Raw genomic sequence first — 18,614 nt, 5'->3', positions numbered from 1 at the left:
ACTGCAGTAGAGCACAGTTCTTTCTGACCACACAAATATAAATGTGTACAACAAATAAACCTTGGTTGTGGCAAACCACTGAAATTTTGGGCTTGTTTGTCAGTGAAGCACCACCTAGTCTATTCTGACTAGTAAAGCAGCCAGTGCTATAATTCCTTTATACAGATGGAAACTGAGGCACAGGAGATTGCCCAATGTCATACAACTAATTTAGTTTTAGAAATAGGGATGGAACACATATCCTTAATCCGAACTTAGATTCTTTCCTACTGTCTTCTTTTTTAAAAAAATAAATTTAGGGCTTCCTAGGTGGCGCAGTGGTTAAGAATCCACCTGCCAATGCAGAGGTCACAGGTTCGATCTCAGCTCCAGGAAGATCCCACATGCCACGGAGCAACTAAGCCCGTGTGCCAAAAAAAAAAAAGAAAAAAAAAAAAGAAATTTATTTATTTATTGGTTGCGTCAGGTCTTCACTGCTGCATGTGGGCTTTCTCTAGCTGTGGCGAGCGGGGGATGCTCTTCATTGTGGTACATGGGCTTCTCATTGTGGTGGCTTCTCTTGTTGCAGAGCATGGGCTCTAAGTGTGTCGGCTTCAGTAGTTGTGGCACTTGGGCTCAATAGTTGTAGCTTGCAGGCTCTAGAGCGCAGGCTCAGTAATTGTGGTGCAGGGGCTTAGTTGCTCTGCAGCATGTGGGACTCTCCCAGACCAGGGCTCGAACCCATGTCCCCTGCATTGGCAGGCAGATTCTTAACCATGGCACCACCAGGGAAGCCCTCTTTCCTACTGTCTTCTGACAGCATGAGAGCTTTCTGAAAGTGGCTGACTTGACTTGGGGGGATCCTCATGTGATGTCAGAAGGACCCTTTTTTACAGAATGGCTCTTTCTTATCCCATGGTTCCTACTATTAAGCCACATTTTCATAGCATCGTGTCCTGTAATAATGGTGATCCACTCACTGTGGAGATGGATAACTGGCGGTGTGTGGGTGCAGCCTATTAGAGATTTCACCGATCTTCACCGTAATTTTAGAAGACGGGGCTTTTCTGGCAATGTTTTATGAGAAGAGGGAGCATGAGTGTGGTCTGATGGTACTGTGCATGGTTTTAGGTCAGGGAGACCCAAATTTGAATTCCACTTACTAGCCCTATGACCTCAGATAAACCAAATAATCTTTAAGCCTCAATTTTCTCAGCTGTAAAATGAGGCCACTAAGAAAGAGGTTGTATTAAATTAGTTAAACCATGCAAACCACTTGACATATGACTGAAATATAGCAAGCCACAATAGACACTATTATTAGGGGAAGAATGTGGAAGTTTGAATGCCAGGATTGTGGTCTAGTAGGTGAGTTAAGAGCAGCAGAGTACTTTAGGCAGATCCAGCTGATGATCTTGCACAGGGTAAGGGAGGCCAGACGACGGGGATCAGTTGCGAAGCAGTTGAAGTAATGCAAGAGGTTGTCAGTGCAGATTCAGGGCAGTGGAGGGACAGTGGGTGTGATAGGGAAGGACAGTCATGAGAGCCTGGGGAAGGAAGAGTGGGCAGTGGTGACAGCTGCATGACCCCTCTTAGCATGCCTCAGGTCACCTGTGTTGTCTGATCCAATTTCCTTCTTCTGATCAGCCAGCCCAGGCCTTGACCTGAGCTCTGCATGTCTATCTGTGGCCTCCAGACCAGCTGGTGGGCTGGAACAGCAGGGCAGGCTATTGGCAGTCTGCTGAATGCTGATGCCCACAACTTACCAGTTGTTACTTTGAACATCAACCCTGCCTGCAGCCATCTCCTCTCCCTGAGAGCTTAGAAAGGCAAGCTCTCGGGGACCATCCCAGAGGCCAAGGGCGGGTGCTGGCAGCTGAGACCATACTGGGAGCTGGCTCTTCCCTTTAAAGTGAAGCCACTGGCTTCAGGATTACTGACCCCGGACACCACTGGGGCCCCCTCCTGCTTCCACTGGAATCAAACCTGCCTGGTCCCTTTTTCCAAGTCAGCTGAAAAGTTTCTAATCTCTTTGCAAAGTGTCAAGTATCTTCCAGTGCCTTGAAAGGTGATTTTCTAAAAGCAGATCAAACAGTTTTGACATTTGCTGCCAAGCCATTTAAAGTCCTACTACAGGCTGGCCGCGGGCCTCGGCGGCTCGACTGGCTGCAGATAAAGGCTGAAGCGGCATCTCGCGTCACAGACACGAGGAGACTGCTTGTGGGAGCCGCATCCTGGAGAGAAATATATTCTGTAAAAGTTAATCTGTTGCTTTGTCTTGGCCAACAATTTATTCTTTCATGAAAGCCAGGCCCTGGCCCCCAGTTGAATTCAGCACACACATTTTTTTAATTTGCTGGAATTTGCAAAAACACAGCAGTGGCCCTGCTGCCTTTGGCTTTTCATGTTCAGCAAAATAATCCCACGGCATTGCCTTCAAAGGGCTCTCAGCATCACACTCTCCCCTGTTCTATTCCAGCTTTCCAAAGAGGGAGCCGAATGGTGCTTATGGGGCCCGTGGAGAGAGTGGGGCCAGGGGTCACTCGTTCACTGTGCTGTGAGGGGCTGCCAGCCAGGCCCATCCAGAATGGCCTTGCCGACTTGGATGCCGGCAAGGGTCAGGCAAACCAAGCAAATGGGTCAAGTGAGCTGGGGGCAAACATTGAGGAGCGGTGAGGACTGAGGCGAACTGGACACAGCCCGTCCTATCTAAATGGGGCAGCTGACCTTAGCGTAGAACAATTATTGCCGTGTGGGAATATGGGCTTAGTGCCCTCAGAGCTTGCCATTTCCCAAAGGAAGCAAAGCATTTGGCATTTTAAAAATGTGAAATCTCTCCATTTTTAAATGTTGGCCCCAATTCTCTTCAAACACTCTGCAGGCCAAACCAAACATGTCCGCTGGCTGAATCTGGCTCGCCTGGCTGCCCATTTGCAATCTTTGATCTAGGAGGCAGAGATAAGGAGTGAGGCAGGCAGGCTCACTTTTTCTCTTTCATCGGAGAGGTCGTTAGGTCTCAGATGGGGAAACTGAGGCCCATCTCTGTGAGATTTCACTGATCTTTCTCCTCCAGCCACTGCCTTTCTCCTCCAAGACTTGAGAATGTCAGTTCCCAAGAAATGAGACTTAAGGGGTGACATCTCCCCAGGACTTGCATTTTAATTAGGAAGACCTGAAAGCTTTTGTAACTCAAAGAAAAGTCTCTTTTCAACGGGATTTTCAGTGGGATTTCAGACCAAGTGATGGGGCAGTAGGATGAGGGTTTTTCAAAAGTCCGTCACATGTTAGATGATTGTCCATTCTGGTCAGTCCCAGGTGGTCCCTGGGGTAGGTCTCCTGCTGCCAATTTTGGGATAGGTTCTTCTGCCACAAACCGGGGTGGGGGCACAACCTGGTTCCCATGGGAAACAGGGCCACTGGAATTCTGGGGCGCACGTTTGGCATCTCCACGCCTGCGGTCTGCCGTGAACTTCCCAAGGTGGATCTGGCTCTGGCCGCTGGCTGGCATGGAAGGCGGTGCCTCCCTCCCTGGGCGCTCAATAAAACAAATCCAAGCTGTAAATATTCACCCAGGACCTGCTCCAGGCTTGGCCAGAGTGGAAGGAGTTTGCCATGAAAAGAGGGTGGCGTTCTCACCTTCTCTGCCCTGCTGGCCTGGTTGGTGAGGCGTCTCTCCTGCCCCCTGCTCCCAGCCATGTCCTTATCCTGCCCCCACCCCTCCTCATGTGCAGCCTGTCAGAGCCCTGACCACCAAATTAGCCCTCTGTGATTTTATTTGGCTTTTATTGGCTCAAGCTGGATGTTGGAGATGGAGCCAGATGTGAGTCTGCGGGACCACTTGAAAGGCCAGGTAATTAGCAGCATCTGCCTTTGCCTTCTTATCTTGACAGGCGGACACACAGAGCAGTGACCTGGGAGCTGGGAGGCAGCTGCCTTCTCCACATTAAACGAGGCAAAGGCCAAAGGGGAACCTTACTTGGGCTGGAATGCTGCCATCTGTGTGTGTGTGTGTGTGTGTGTGTGTGTGTGTGTGTGTGTGAGCATATTGAAGAATTATCCCCTCCACCCACTTCTCTCTTGTCCCCAGATTCAGGAAGAACCGTCTGCCAACCTCTAAACACCTAAGGTAGAATTACTATCATTTTGAAGTTGAGGAATAGTTTACATACAGTAAAATGTTTGATCTTAAGTATACAGTTTGATGAGTTTTCACAAATGAGTAACAGTCACATAAAACCTATATCCTAATGAAGATATAAAACATTTTCATCATCCTGGAAAGTTCATTATGCTCCTCTTCAGAGAATCCTCCCCCTCCCATACACGGGCAACCATAGTTCTGATTTCTATTGCCACAGATTAGTTTTTGCCTGCTCTTAAAAACCATGTAAATGGAATCATGAAATATGAACATAAACTCACAATCATTTTGTGTCTCGCATCTTTTGCTCAACATAATTTTTTTTGAGATTCATCCACGTTGTTACCTGTATCAGTAGTTTATTTCTTTTTATTACTGAGTATTATTCTATTGTGTGAATATATCACAGTTTGTTTATTTTGTCTCTGGTTGATGGATATTTATGGCTTTTGCTATTATGAATAAAGAAGTATGTTAGTTTTCAATGGCTGCATCAAAAAGTTGCCATAAACTTAATGTCTTAAAGCAACACAAATGTATTATCTCACAGTTTCTGTAGGTCAGGTGTCCAGGTAGGAGTTAGTGAGGTCCTCTGCTTAGGGTCTCACCTACCTAGAATTAATGTGTCTGCCAGGGCTGGGGTCTTATCTTAACTCCAGGATCCTCTACTAAGTTTATAGAATTGTTGGTGGAATTCAGTTCCTTGGGGTTGTTGGACTGAAGATCTTAGCTCTCAGAAGTCACCTTCCATTTCCTGCCACGTGACCCTCTCCACAACATGGCAGTTTTCTTCTTCAAGGCCAACATGGGTATATCTGCTGCTGCTTCAAATCTCTCTGACTTCTTCCATCTCTGACCTCCAGATCCTCTTTTAAAGAGCTCACCTGATTAGGTCAGGCCCACCCAAGATAATCTCCCCTTTGATTAATTTAAAGTCAGTTGATTAGGGACATCTGAAAAATCTCTTCACTTTTGTCACAAAACATCACCTAATCACAGGAGTATTATCCCATCATTTTCACATTCAGGGCATGTATTCCAGGAGATGGGAATCTTTGGGGCCACCTTGAAATTCTGTCTGCAACAAGCAACTCTGAACATTCTGGAGTTATTTTGCTATTCGAGTGTGCATCTTTAAAAAATCAGAACTTTTCCTATTTAGATAAAATAACACAATTCCACTTAAAAAAATAAATAATTATTTCTAAATATCATCTTATACCTGGCCTATATTTAGTGAGGGGAGTCTTAGCAATGTGTTTTAGCTGGTTTGTCCAAAGCAGACTCTTGTATAGGACCTTTCAGTGCCTCTGGGCACATGTCCCTTACATTCCTTTCCACCTAGCACAGTGCCCTTTATTGTGGCCGGTTATAGACAGTGGCTTTATCATCTGGCAAAAGATCCCGCTGTCTGGATTCGTGCGGTGGCTTCCTTTTGTCACCATTTAGCTTGTTCCTTTATCTGCTTTACATCCTGTGAACTGGAAGTCAAATCTGAGGTTTGATGGACTCACGTAAACACTTTTCGGCTGGAACATATCATGGGAGATGCTGAGAGTTTCCAACTGTATCACTTGAGGAGACATGATTTCTGGTGGTCCCACTGTTGGTGCAAGACTGACTCTTGGATCAGGGTGGGCACAGGTTGACCACTCCAGTTCTGTTTCTTTCTCCTGAGCCAGAAAGAAATTTGTGAGGTCTGTCTTTGCATAATTCAAATGTCCAGTTATGCATCCATTGTTCACCTAACGGTTTTAACACATCAATCGATAATCCTTGCCTGAATCAGCGATTTCATTAAGGGCCAAGGGTGGATTTGGGGCCCAGCATTTCCACTCTGTGAGGCGAGAGTTTGGTCTGAAATCTGCCTCGCTTTGGCCCCTGGAGGCCTGTCCTCCCCGCATCTGGGACCATCTGGCATAGACCCTCATCAGGCCCAGGAGCAGAGGTGGGCTGAGATGGGAGGGCGTGGGGAGACATAGTCTTACAGCAGCCCATGTGCAAGTCAGGCATTATGCATTATTTCACTGAGACCACCAGGAGGCCAGCCCATGTCACTACTGAGTCTCCAGGCACTGGGGCATGTCATGGGCCTCCCGAAATCTTCTTGACAGATGAATGCATGAACACATGGTAAGTGGTTGACTGAATTCTTATCTAGCTCTAACGCTGGGCTCCTGATTGTCCTGAAATCTACATGTGCTTTGGGTCCCCTAGTCCTTTCTTAGGCTAGAGACAATTCAAGAGGCCCAGCCAGGGGACTTCCCTGGTGGTCCAGTGGTAAAGAATCTGCCTTGTGATGCAGGGGATGTAGGTTCGATCCTTGGTGGGGGAACTAAGATCCCACATGCTGTGGGGCAACTAAGCCCACGTGCCGCAACTACTGAGCTTGCACACCTCAAATAGAGAGCCCACGTGCCACAAACTACAGAGCCCACATGACCTGGAGCCTGTGTGCCACAACTAGAGAGAAGCCCATGCGCCACAACAAAAGATGCCGCATGCCTCAACGAAGATCCTGAGTGTCACAACTAAGACCCGACGCAGCCAAAAATAAGTGAGTAAATAAATAAATAAAAAAGAGGCCCAGCCTCTCAGTGGGTCTCAGATTGGTACTTGCTCCTGCTGGAGCCCACCCAATGGCCCAGCAGGCCTGGCTGGGCTTACAGCTTCCCCAAGACAGAGGTCTGCCAGCCTGCTCAACTGGACTCTCTGATACCATATCTGGTTCCCTGGGGCCCTATCACAATGAAGCAACCTGGCCAAGCTGCAGCTGGAGGTACGGCCATGCAACACTGGCATCACCACCCACCCATAGGATGCCCATCAGATAACAAACATGGGGACCCTTAGGCGCGTTTGGGTGTGGTGCATGTGCTCCTCAGATAGCACCCTCTCCACCCTGGCCTCCCTCCTGGAAAATGGCTCAGCGGCTGGGCTCCGACTCCAGGCCAGCTGCCCCTCCTGCAGAGAAATCTGCCTCTAATTTAGAAGTTCTATTTCTTTCTCCGTGGAAAAGTCTTTGTGGTGCCAATTAAGGAACTCTTTCATCCCCTCCTGTTTGAGGAGGGAGGAATTTGGGGACTGCCTAGGAAGGGCTCCTTTTCTCACTAATTCCCCAGGCAGAATGACTCTTCCTCCGGAAGGGCATCTGGCAGGGGGCTCTGGCAGGGTCCTCCCTGGTGATGTGAAGGCTGACATCCCTGGAGAGCTCGCTCTGTGCCAGGCACTGTGTTGAGCATGCTGCCTGGGCTACCTCGCTGCATCTTCCCAGCTACCCCACAGGCCTATCGTCATCCATCGTTTACAGAAGAGGAAACAGAGGCTCAGAGAGGTCACTGTCTTGCTCAAGGCCAGTCAGGTAGTTGATGGTGGAACCTGGCTATGAATCCAGCTTGGGCTGACTACAGGGTCATGGGCCAAAGTAGTTCCTTATGTCGATAAATTATGTTATTTTTCATCTTTATTATAGGACATCAGACCCAGAAAAATGCACATCCTGGGCCAGATGTGGCCACATTTTGCACAATTTAGTGTTTATTTTTCTCCATGGAGTCTCCAGTGTGTCTGTGTGAGGTCCCCGGCTGAGGGCGGAAGCTCCTAGAAGAACCAAGATTGACTTGGTTCTAGAGCTCCTATGTGTGTGTTTAAGGCTCTGCCCAATCTGCTCCTTCCTGGCTGCCGCTGTTTTCCTCATGCCTTCTGTTCTGGGTGCATCAAATGGCCATGTTGTTTAGGTCCTGGAGCATTTGCTTGGCTTCAGTTCTCACTGGGGCTGGAACGCTGTTCCTATGTTTCTACCTGATGGATTCTTTCTCTCTTGATGTCCCAGACACACGGATCACTAGTTCTATTATGAGAACACTGCACACCTTCACACATCTTTCAGAAGGCTGATCGTACTATATTGCAATTTTTTTAAGCTCAGAAACATTTAATACAGATAGTTATAGCGAATATATATAACAATTATCAATATGCCCACCACCCAGAACTAACATGTGACAAAATTTTGTCATCTCTGCTTCAAATTGTTTTTAAAAAATGAAAGATACAATGTATCACTTAAAACATAAAAGTCCTTTTGGAAGCCCTTTTGTATTCATTCCCTTCCTCCCTTCCCCAGAAACTGCCACTGTGATGAATTTGATGAGCCAGCCCATGTTTTTATATATTTATTACAGTTTTGTCCAGTATATAATATTGTCTCCTGTGTCTAAAATTTTTACATGTTCATATCATCTTTTAGTATCTTGCTTTCTCATATGAGTTTATTTTTTAAAAAATTTATTTATTTTTGGCTGCATTGGGTCTTCGTTGCTGTGTGCAGGCTTTGTCTAGTTGTGAGCAGGGGCTACTCTTTGTTGTGGTGCATGGACTTCTCATTGCGTTGGCTTCTCTTGTTGTGGAGCACAGGCTCTAGGCCCGAGGGCTTCAGTAGTTGTGGCATGCGGGCTCAGTGGTTGTGGCTTGTAGGCTCTCGAGCTCAAGCTCAGTAGTTGTGGCTCATGGGCTTAGTTGCTCCATGGCATGTGGGATCTTCCTGGCCCAGGGTTCAAACCTGTGTCCCCTGCACTGGCAGGCGGATTCTTAACCACTGCGCCACCAGGGAAGTTCCTTGTATAAGCTTATACTTCTGAAAACATTTGAGATTTTTGTAGATCTATCTGGTTCTGGTTAATTCCTTTTAGGATCTGTATGGAATTCAGATTTATGAATAAATCACCAGGTATACATTTTTCCCACTTAATCCACTTGGTTTGATTTCCCAGGAAGCAGACTTGGAGACAGAGATTTCCGAGCAGCAAGTTTACTGGGAAGTGCTCCCAGGAGCACCCCCTGTGAGGGAGGGAGGGAAGCAGAGCTGAGCGAAGACAGAGGTTGAACTGTGATGTAGTTGGGGAGAGATCTCAGCTGATCTACCGGCAATGCTGGAGCTGAGATGACCTATCAAGACAAGGTTCCAGGTCTTTGTACCCCTCATTGCTTAGTCATTGGATTAAGGCTGCCTCCAGGAAAAGGCCATGACTTTGGGTGAGGCAGCTCTGTTTGCCAAAAGTCCCAGAGAGGACTCAACTATAGTTCATCTGCAGCCAATGCTTGCGGAAGCCAGGGGAGTGAATGCCTCGGTCCTTAGGGGGATCTGGGCAGCTGACTACAGCATCCACTACAGTCCACCCCTTGTGCTGCTTAGATCCACTTGTTTCATGTTCATCACATCTGGAGGCAGTTCCTCCAGGATTCTGGTTGTTCCCTTTTTCCAGGGAAAATTACCAAAAAAAGTTGGACAAACTGTAGCCTCTGTCACCACAGCTGGTCTTGAGGCCATATCAGGATTTCAGCATCTCCCGTTTCTGCTATCCATTTACGTTCATTTCATATCCAGTCTATGTTTATTTCATCCTCTATTAGCACCTGTGCTGGTCTAGGTGGCTTTTTGCTGGAGTGACCCTGACTCTCACCCCTGAGGGGCTGACCCCTTCGTCATCTTTTCTTCTCAGGCCATGGTTACTATATTTGTCCTTTTGCTGTCAGAATTGGACAGGGAATTTCAAAGAGACAGTCAGTCGATTACCTGGGTTCTCTGCTCTCATTATGTAATGGCAGCTCTACAACCTTCTGCTATCAGCAGAATTCCCTTGCCAGTATACTAACTCATCTCCTTGTCTGTTGGCTTCCTGGCATGAGGAAACAGAAGTAACCATGAGATGGCCATAACTTTAAGTTTAATGGGATTCTCACTGTGTTCCCTAGTGGGAGCATACCCCCGCTGGGAATCAGAACTTCCAGATCCACAAAATCTAAAGTTGAGGAAATGGGAATCCCAAATTACTCAGATGGGTTATGGGAAGTGATGGTAATGGGGCCATTCTCACTTCCCTCTGTGGCTCATCAACTTTGTCTATTGGGAATTCCATGCATAGTGATCATTGTTTTAGAATTTTGTAGATCAAACCAATCTGCAAATCCTGGGCTAGCATTGCTGACTGCCACCCTGTAGGTGAGAAAGGCAGATCCACATCCAGAATGTGTATTGATTTCAGCCAAGAAGATTTGCTGACTCCTTCAGGGTAGAGAGGTCCAGTGTAGGCAACTCATCACCAAATGACTGGTTGGTCTTTTCAAGCAATAGTGTCATATTGAGGGCTCAACATTGATCTCTTTTGATGGCAGACAAGACGCTCTGCAGTGGTAGTAGCTAGATCCACCTTGGAGAGTGGAAGCTCATGTTTTTTGGCCCCCAAATAGCCTCCATCCCTGACAATATGGCTACTCCATTCATGACCCCATTTTACCAGCACTGGGTGGCCAATGACAGTGACTGGCTGCCATCGACTGGTCAAGTTCTTCTGTCTCCTTGGTTGTTTAGTCCTCTTCTATGGTAGATGCTCCCTAATGGGAGTTAACACAAGCTACAAACAACTTTATACTTCATACTCATTCTTATACATCTATTACACCCCTCTTCCCTAGACCTCCTTGACATTGATCTTCTGTTTTCTCTCCTTCCAAGCCTCTGACCAAATAGCTAAGACATTCATGACTGCCCATGCATCTGTGTAGAGTCTAACCTCAGGCTACTTCTCTTCCTGTACCAATGGAATGGCCAGGCACACCACCCAAAGCTCTGCCATTGGGAAGGTTTTCCCTCATCACTGTCTTTCAAGACTGTAAAGGAGCAAGAGTCCATTTTATACCACATCCTGAAATGACCCATCTGTCAACCAAGCTTGGGCTTTTTCCTCCTCCATCAGCTGGTCAAGAGTCTTCCCTCAGCCATAAAGCCACTGGTGGGAGCTGAAGGAGAAGAACCAGTGCAACAGTGGTGGGTCACATGAAAACGTGGGCTCCCCAGTCATGCAGCTTCCTATGCCTTCAGGCCTTGCTTGCTCCTGAACCTATATGTTCCACCTCTATCATATAATAAATTGCTCTTGGGCCTGGCCAACCTTTTGACTTAGTGGGTCTGATGGAACTCAGCTTATGATGGGCTGCATGGTCACTTGATATCCCAAGGTCAGATGGTTCATCTCTAACTAGGGCTTAGTAGCACTCCAGGAGCTGTTTTTATAAAAGGTGCGTAATTTTCTGTTGTAAATGGTATATTCTTGCTCTTCTAAGAGGCTTGCCATGAACTCCACACAGTATCTTTTTCCAAATATGCCTCTAATACCATAAATACCTCTAATATCATCGTGTCTGCTGGATCATATGACCCAAGTGGCAGGCCTGTTTACACTAAAGTCTGCACCAGCTGCAAAGCATTTTCCTGCTCTGGGTCCCCCTCAAAGCTAGCAACCTTATGTATCATGTGGTATATGAATTGGAGAAATAGTCTTAGGTATGGAATATGCTACCTCCAGAAATGGAAGCAGCCTCCCAGACAATATCCTTTGTGGTGGCAGGTGCAAGTTGCAATCATTTACTTTTTTAACTTTGGAGCAAATGTCTCAGATCACTGGATTCTTAAAAACTTCACTAATGTGGCAGCTCCCTGAATTTACCTAGGGTTGGTATCTCCTTCTCTGAAATACATTTATCTTATGAAGGGCTCCAAAACACTCACCACAGCTTGTCCATCCCATTAGTGTGATGTTGCTGGTATGGTAGACCATTGTGATGTTCTGTCTGCTGCCCAGCCAGTCTAGATCTCTTTGGATTATATTATGACAGAGTGGGAGAATTCACTTATCCCTGGGAAGACTGTAAATGTATACAGTTGCTCTTCTTCCATGAATGGGCAATATTCTGATCTTTTTCCTGAAAGGAAGGGAAGAGAATGCATTTGTCAGCTCTGTGGCTGCATACCAGGTGCAGTCCTGGGGGCTGGGTTTAGCAAGGATTGCCTACCAGTCAGAAGCTGCAATTGAGGCTACTACTTACTTGAGTTTACAATTGTTCACTGTCATCTTTCAGGATCCATCTGTTATTAAGGTGTCAGACTAGTGAATTAAATGTGAACAGGCTAGAGACTACACCCCCATATCCTTTAGGTTCTAAGGGTGGCACTGACTTCTGCCATTCTCCCTGGGCTGTGACTCTCTTTTTTTAATTAATTAATTTATTTATTGGCTGAGTTGGGTCTTGGTTGCTGTGCACAGGCTTTCTCTAGTTGTGACTGGCAGGGGCTGCTCTTCATTGGGGTGCACAGGCTTCTCACTGTGGTGGCTTCTCTTGTTGTGGAGCACAGGCTGCAGGCGCTTGGGCTTCAGGGGTCGTGGCACGTGGGCTCAATAGTTGTGGCTTGCGGGCTCTAGAGCACAGCTCAGTAGTTGTGGCACACGGGCTTAGTTGCTCCACCGCATATGGGATCTTCTGGGCCCAGGGATCAAACCCGTGTCCCCTGAGTTGGAAGGCGGATTCTTAACCACTGTGCCACCAGGGAAGCCCTGTGACTGTTTTTGATATGCTATCCTTGGCTAGAACGGAGTGTGGTGTCAGAGGCTTCTCACTTGGCCTTTACCACAGTGATAGCTCTTATGCCATAGGCTAATGTGGGGGACTGCAACCACCACCATGAATGTCTGTTCCCATTTCCCATTTGGGGCTGGGGAAATGACTGTTGGATGGGTCTAGGGATTCAGTGAACCCACTGTGGATCAAATATGGGCCAAGATATCATTTATTGCGGGCCCCTATATGTCCTTCTTTAATGGTGGGGGCATGGTACCACTTCAGTTTCTTGAGTATCAGTGTTAATTCCAATCCTGTATCTGAAAGTCATTGAAATGTAAGAGTATTTCTCTTTCTCTAGTGTACGGTTATCCCTGTAAATGACTGTAGATACCCTTGGAGAAAAACTAGGGGACTTATTTCCATATACACTTGTCATGGCATTGAGGGCTCTTCCTCATGGCAACCTGGCTTCTCCTTTAGTTAGTGGTTTCTGGGTCTGAGAACTGGCTCAGGTCCAGAAATTGGCCAAGGAACTATGACTTTCTTAGGATGGATACCGTCGGCCTTCTGATACTCCGCCCTTGATTTTTTTTAGTTGTATAGGTTGAGCATTACCCTGTTAATTGCTCATCTATCTTGCCTCTGGGCGTGTCTTATTCTATTAATGATTTCCATAATGTTTCTTTGGATCATGCCCTCGGATTGCCACTTCAGTTTTGCTTTTCATTATGATAATTGCACTGATTCTGTTTTCGATGGTTAATTCAGGATTTTATCATCCCCATTGCTATGGGGGAATCAGTTCTATAACATCCTTCTATTTAGCTTCTATATAGGTCTGCCTATAGAGAGTAAGCTTCTTAGTGATGCTGGGGCTACCTCACCACATTATCCCTTATTGCATTGGTAAGTGGAGTGTCCTCTAGGCTTTCCACGAAACATAGCCAGCTGGTAGGTATTTCAGCCTTACGTAGCATGTCTACTCTAGAATGCCAGGGTCTATGAGCATTCTGATTCCTTGCTTTACCATCTGTCATGACTGCTCTGGAATTTTTTTTCTTCACTTTATGTGGTCTATCACTTTCTCCTAGTTTACGAGATTGATTCTAGTAGCATGTGAATACAATCTCCTAAGGTCCTTGCTGGGGTGTTAAGTCTGATCATGGGAGAGGGCTCCCATATCAATACACTCTCCTTTATCCAACTTTATAGTCTGTACCTCTTAGTTCAGAACTCTCAGGATCTAATTCCATTACATTCTCCTGGCTCTTGCCAGAACTGGCCAGTGGCTGAGATTGCACTTGGGGATGTAGTCCTTTCCCTTCCTTAGCAGGCCCAGAACCATGGCCAGGTTGTGACTTGACCTTAGTTATTGGTGGCGGCCAGGAGGAGCGGTAGGAATAAATCCTGTCTTACAAAGTAGAGATCTCTGAACCATCTTTAAGCAAAGGGAAGCAGTGCCTTTTAAGAAAGGAGGGGTCACTTTTGTAGGGCTAGAGGGTTCAGGAAGATCTAAGGTTTCAAGATTCTTGGGCACAATGAGTCCATCCCAAATGCCAAGGTCCTGCTCTTTCCCAACCAGAGTGCTAATTTTGGCATAAGGAGATTTGTTGGGTTTGAGAGTTTCACTTTCTTTGGAGTGCTGCTATTTTTTTTTTAATTGAAGTGTAGTTGATTTACAATGTTGTGTTAGTTTCTGGTGTACAGCAAAGTGGAGCGCTGCTATTTTTATAGCTAAGTCCTAGGCTTTATCCTGAACTTTTTATGCCCTCTTGCTGCAGGAGAGTCTTCTACTCCACTTTAAGATGATAATTAACTACCTTCAGCTTTTCATTGTCTTGCTCCAGTACATTTATAGCACTCAACAATAGCCATCCACAGTCTCTCTCAAACACCTGAGGTGCTGTATCAACCAGCACATTCTCTTCTACCTTAATCCTATCCCAGCTCACTCCCCGTGAAAATGGAAAAACTGGACAACTTCCACTTGCCAAGTGCTTTCTGTATTCCACCTACCCCGAGTGATAGGGTCATTACTTGCTGGACAGTAGGGTGATCCAGCTCTAAAATCTCAATTTACAATGTTTGTCCATCCTTGGACCACCTCTGTTGCAGGTGGGTTTTCAGAGAAACAGATTTGAGACAGAGACTTGCACACAGGTGGTTTATTAGGCTGTGCTCTCCAGCCCGAAGCTTGTGAGGGAATATGGGAAGCAGACTTGGGTGGAGGAGAACTTGGGCTGCAATGCAATTGCATCAGAAGCCTCAGCTGATCCTATGCGGAGCTGGAGCTGGAGCTGGGACAACCCTTCTCAGTTGTGCTGAATTGAGGCAAGGGAACTGAGCCTCTATACTCTGTTTACCTGTCTTTGGAAGTGGGCTTCCCCGGGGAGGGTGTGTAACCTTGGGCAAGACAGCTCCCTTCTACTGAAGGTCATTCTTAGAGGAGAACTCAGTTATGAGCCATTAGCAGCCAACACTCCCAGGAGATGGGGACACGAGTGCCTCAGTACCGAAGGGGGATGTGGGCAGCTCACAACAGCATCTACTACAGAGACGTAAATTGTTTCTATTCCCCCACTCTCTCCACTGTTATGACAATGTGGTCATGACCACCTTTGTTCATCTCTTTCCTTGTGCACGTGTATAAGCAATAATTCCCCAGCCCTTTCACCTCCTGCAGTACAACTGGAATATGATAGTATGTATCCATCACACAAGACAGAGTTTTGAGCCCTGGAGTGGGTTGGTTGTGTTGCAGCTGGCAGGGGGCTCAAGCCGGTCCTCTCCCTGCCATTGCTGCCCCAGGCCTGAGAGGATCAGTATCTCCAATAGCACACGAGGGTTGGAACTCTCTACTCAGGATATGGATATACCTAGGTGAGGGTTTGCGGGAGGTAGGGTATGTACATTATCAGCTTTCCTGCCTATTGGTGTTTGTTTCACAGAACTCTAAAAGGATGCCAATTCACACATTTTACAGACTTTAACATTGCTGTTAATCTGATGGGAAATCACATCACATCATTTTAATTTCCTTATTGGGTATCTTCACACAAACGTATTGACCTTTTGCTTCCCTCTTCTGTGACTGCCCACTCATTTCCACTGCCCTTTTCCCTGGTGGACTGTTTGTCTTTTCCTTGATTTGTGGGACTCATTGCTTCCCTCCCTGGCTGCCTCTGCAAGTGCAATGCCCCCCGCTGCTGTTGCTGCTATCTCCTCACCCATTAGAGGCTGATTCTTTGCATCTTTACCTCTGGAGAGGTTTGCTGTTAGGTTGCCTGAGACAGAGTTCAAGTCCCATGCTTGCACCTTTGCTGCAAGGGACCCCCTGGAAGCAAGCATCTGAACTTTCAGCTTCTGTAGTTGGAGGTGGGCTCAGTTTCTCACCAAGTCTCATAAGGTGATGGGTTACTCAGAGGGAGGTCAGATTGGGGAATCACTCCTTCAAGAACAATAAACATCTACCCCAGTGTTAAGGTTTAAAGGACATGGAATGCGTAAAAGTGCCCAGCAGGTGCTCAGAAGATAGTCACTTCTTCCTCCTTCCTGGCTTGGTGGGGGCAAATGTCCCCATTGCCGGGATTTGCCTCATATCAGCATTTAACTAATGAAAATTCCCCACTCTCTCCCAACTCTGTGTTTGCGGGTTGTAGCAGAGAAAACTAACAGCTCCTCTGGAACAGGAGGTTTTGTCTGATCGGTGAGAACTCAATTATATGGGGGAGAATAGGAAGAAGTGGGGCTCTGTTTTTGCCATCCCTTCCATTGAGCTCAGTCCCCGGTGTCTCTCCCACTGGCCTGAGTGAGTCTGGCCTTTAAGACAGGCATCTTCATACATCCCAGCCTCTTGACAGCATTCAAGCCCCTCATTTGGAACTCAGGTATCAATACAGTAACCTGAGGCAAGGCTGAAGGAAAAGCTGCCTGGGTTGGATTCATTAAGAGTGTGAGTGATCCTACACTTTGTTTGAGATTTAGGCAATTTTCAAGGATGATCTTTGACTCCATGAAGTTTACCTTTTGCGGGAGGACTTTAGAACCTACCTTCTGTCGAAGAGATAACCCCACCCCCCCAAAGCAGGTGGAGGTCTCATCTCAAGTGTTGCATGTGACCAATTGATTACAACGGTCTGGAAGATTGCAGAAGAGAGGGTGAGGGTGATGGTTGAATAGCAATGTCTGTTAGAAGGACAGGAGTGGGAGACAGTGGCATTGGGGCCAGGTATTTGAGTGTCTCTGATTCATTGCCTCCCCACCATAAGAAGTCTGAAGCTCTTCTCCATCTCCTCTTCCATCTGTTCCCTTCCCTTTCAGCAGGAGCTCTCTCTTAGCCCAAGGTTAATGTTGGTGGGTATTTCTGGACATCAATGTGTCCTGTCTTCTGTGAGTTTGAGCTGCGAGGAAGTTCCCAGAGCCTGGAGTCTCAGGGGTAACTGATAAAATTGGGACCAGGTCCTGCTAAGCTGAGAGGCAGACCACCAGTCTGGAGAGCTCACTGAGGCTGGCCTACATTGACTTTCCTGAGGCTGCCACGACCTCCCTATTGATCCCACTTGGAATCCTAGAGCATCTTTGCTGTAAAGGCAGCAGAGAGCATCAAGCTCTGTCATTGTTCAGGTGCGAGAGGAGGCCCGGAGGCAAGCTAGAGACTTGAATCTGGGTCTCCTGACCCCAGCACACCTTCTCAGGAGTGTGTGACACTCTTGGGTACCTCTCTAGCCCTGGCTTCAGCAGGGGCACCATCCAGAGGCCCTGGACTGGGGTGGGGCGCCAGCACCCAGGGGTGCACTTCAGAGGTCTTGGGGTGGGGGGCTGGACTCTCTTCAGTGGAGCCCTTCCTGGCTCCCAGGATGCTGCCCTGATCTTGTTTGATGGGTATTCCAGGACCACAGGATGAGGGGATGTGGGACTTGCGCAGGGCCAGTGGTCCTTGCACCCAGTGTGGGAAAAGACAGAAGGTGCCTGCCAGGCCATATGGCTGCCCCTCAGTGGCCGCCGCTGTCCCTGGATCCCGTGGACCAGATCTTAGCTCATAAGGTGGGTGGGGGAAGAGGGGACAACCCAGACTGTATTTGGAAGCAAGTAGTCTCCACTGAGGGCCACTCAGCTTCCTCTGCAGAGACTCCCCCGCCTCAGCGGCATCCCTCCCCCAAGGCCAACACCATCTTGCAGGATTTACTTCTTGGGATTGCCTCTCCTGCCAGGCAGAAAAGCAGTGGGACGAGCACTGCTCCTGCCTGATAAGTTGGGGGACAGACCCTGGATTAGGAGTCAGATTCTTGAATTCTAGCCCCGCCTCTCAGTTTGTTCATCTGTAAGATGGGGAGAGAACAGGGCATCTGCCACGCTGCACTCATTCATTCATCAGTTCATGGACATTTGCATCATTTCCACTTTCTGTCATTGATGAAGAATGCTGCCATAACATTTGTGCACAAGTATTTGTTAGGGTGTAAATTTTTATTTATCTTGTATGTATACAGTTGACTCTTGAACAACGCCAGTTTGAAGTGTGTGGATTCACTTACACATGGATTTTTTTCAATAAATACATACTACAGTACTATACGACTTGAGGTTGATCGAGTTCATGGGTGTGGAACCATGGATACGGAGGGCCAACTGTAAAGCTATAAAGCAGATGTTTCAATGGTGTGGAAGGCTGGTGCCCCAACCCTCGCATTGTTCAAGAGTCCGCTGTACATAGGAGTAGAATTACTGGTTCTTATGGTTATTCTATGCTTAATCTTTTGAGGAACCTCCAGACTGTTTTCCACAGGAGCTGGACCATTTCGCATTCCTGCCAGCGGTGCATGAGGGCTCCCATTTCCCCACATCTTTGCCAGCACTTGTTATTGTTTGCCTTTTTAATTGTGGCCACTTTAGTGTGTGAAGGGGTATCTCACTGTGGTTTTGATTTGCATTTCCCCAAAGGCTACTGTTATTGAGCATCTTTTCGTGGTCTTATCGGCCCTAATAAAGATTTGGTTCCTAACTTCATCTCAGCTTTGCTTCCCAAAGAATCGCATTTGTAATGGGTGTTGACGGGAAGTCAATGTCTCTGTCTCCTTCAGTCTCTGTGTCTCTCTCT

The sequence above is a fragment of the Hippopotamus amphibius genome, chromosome 16 (genome assembly GCF_030028045.1).
Source record: "Hippopotamus amphibius kiboko isolate mHipAmp2 chromosome 16, mHipAmp2.hap2, whole genome shotgun sequence".
NCBI classification, from domain to species: Eukaryota; Metazoa; Chordata; class Mammalia; order Artiodactyla; family Hippopotamidae; genus Hippopotamus; species Hippopotamus amphibius.
Note: the sequence above shows the minus strand (reverse complement) of the source record.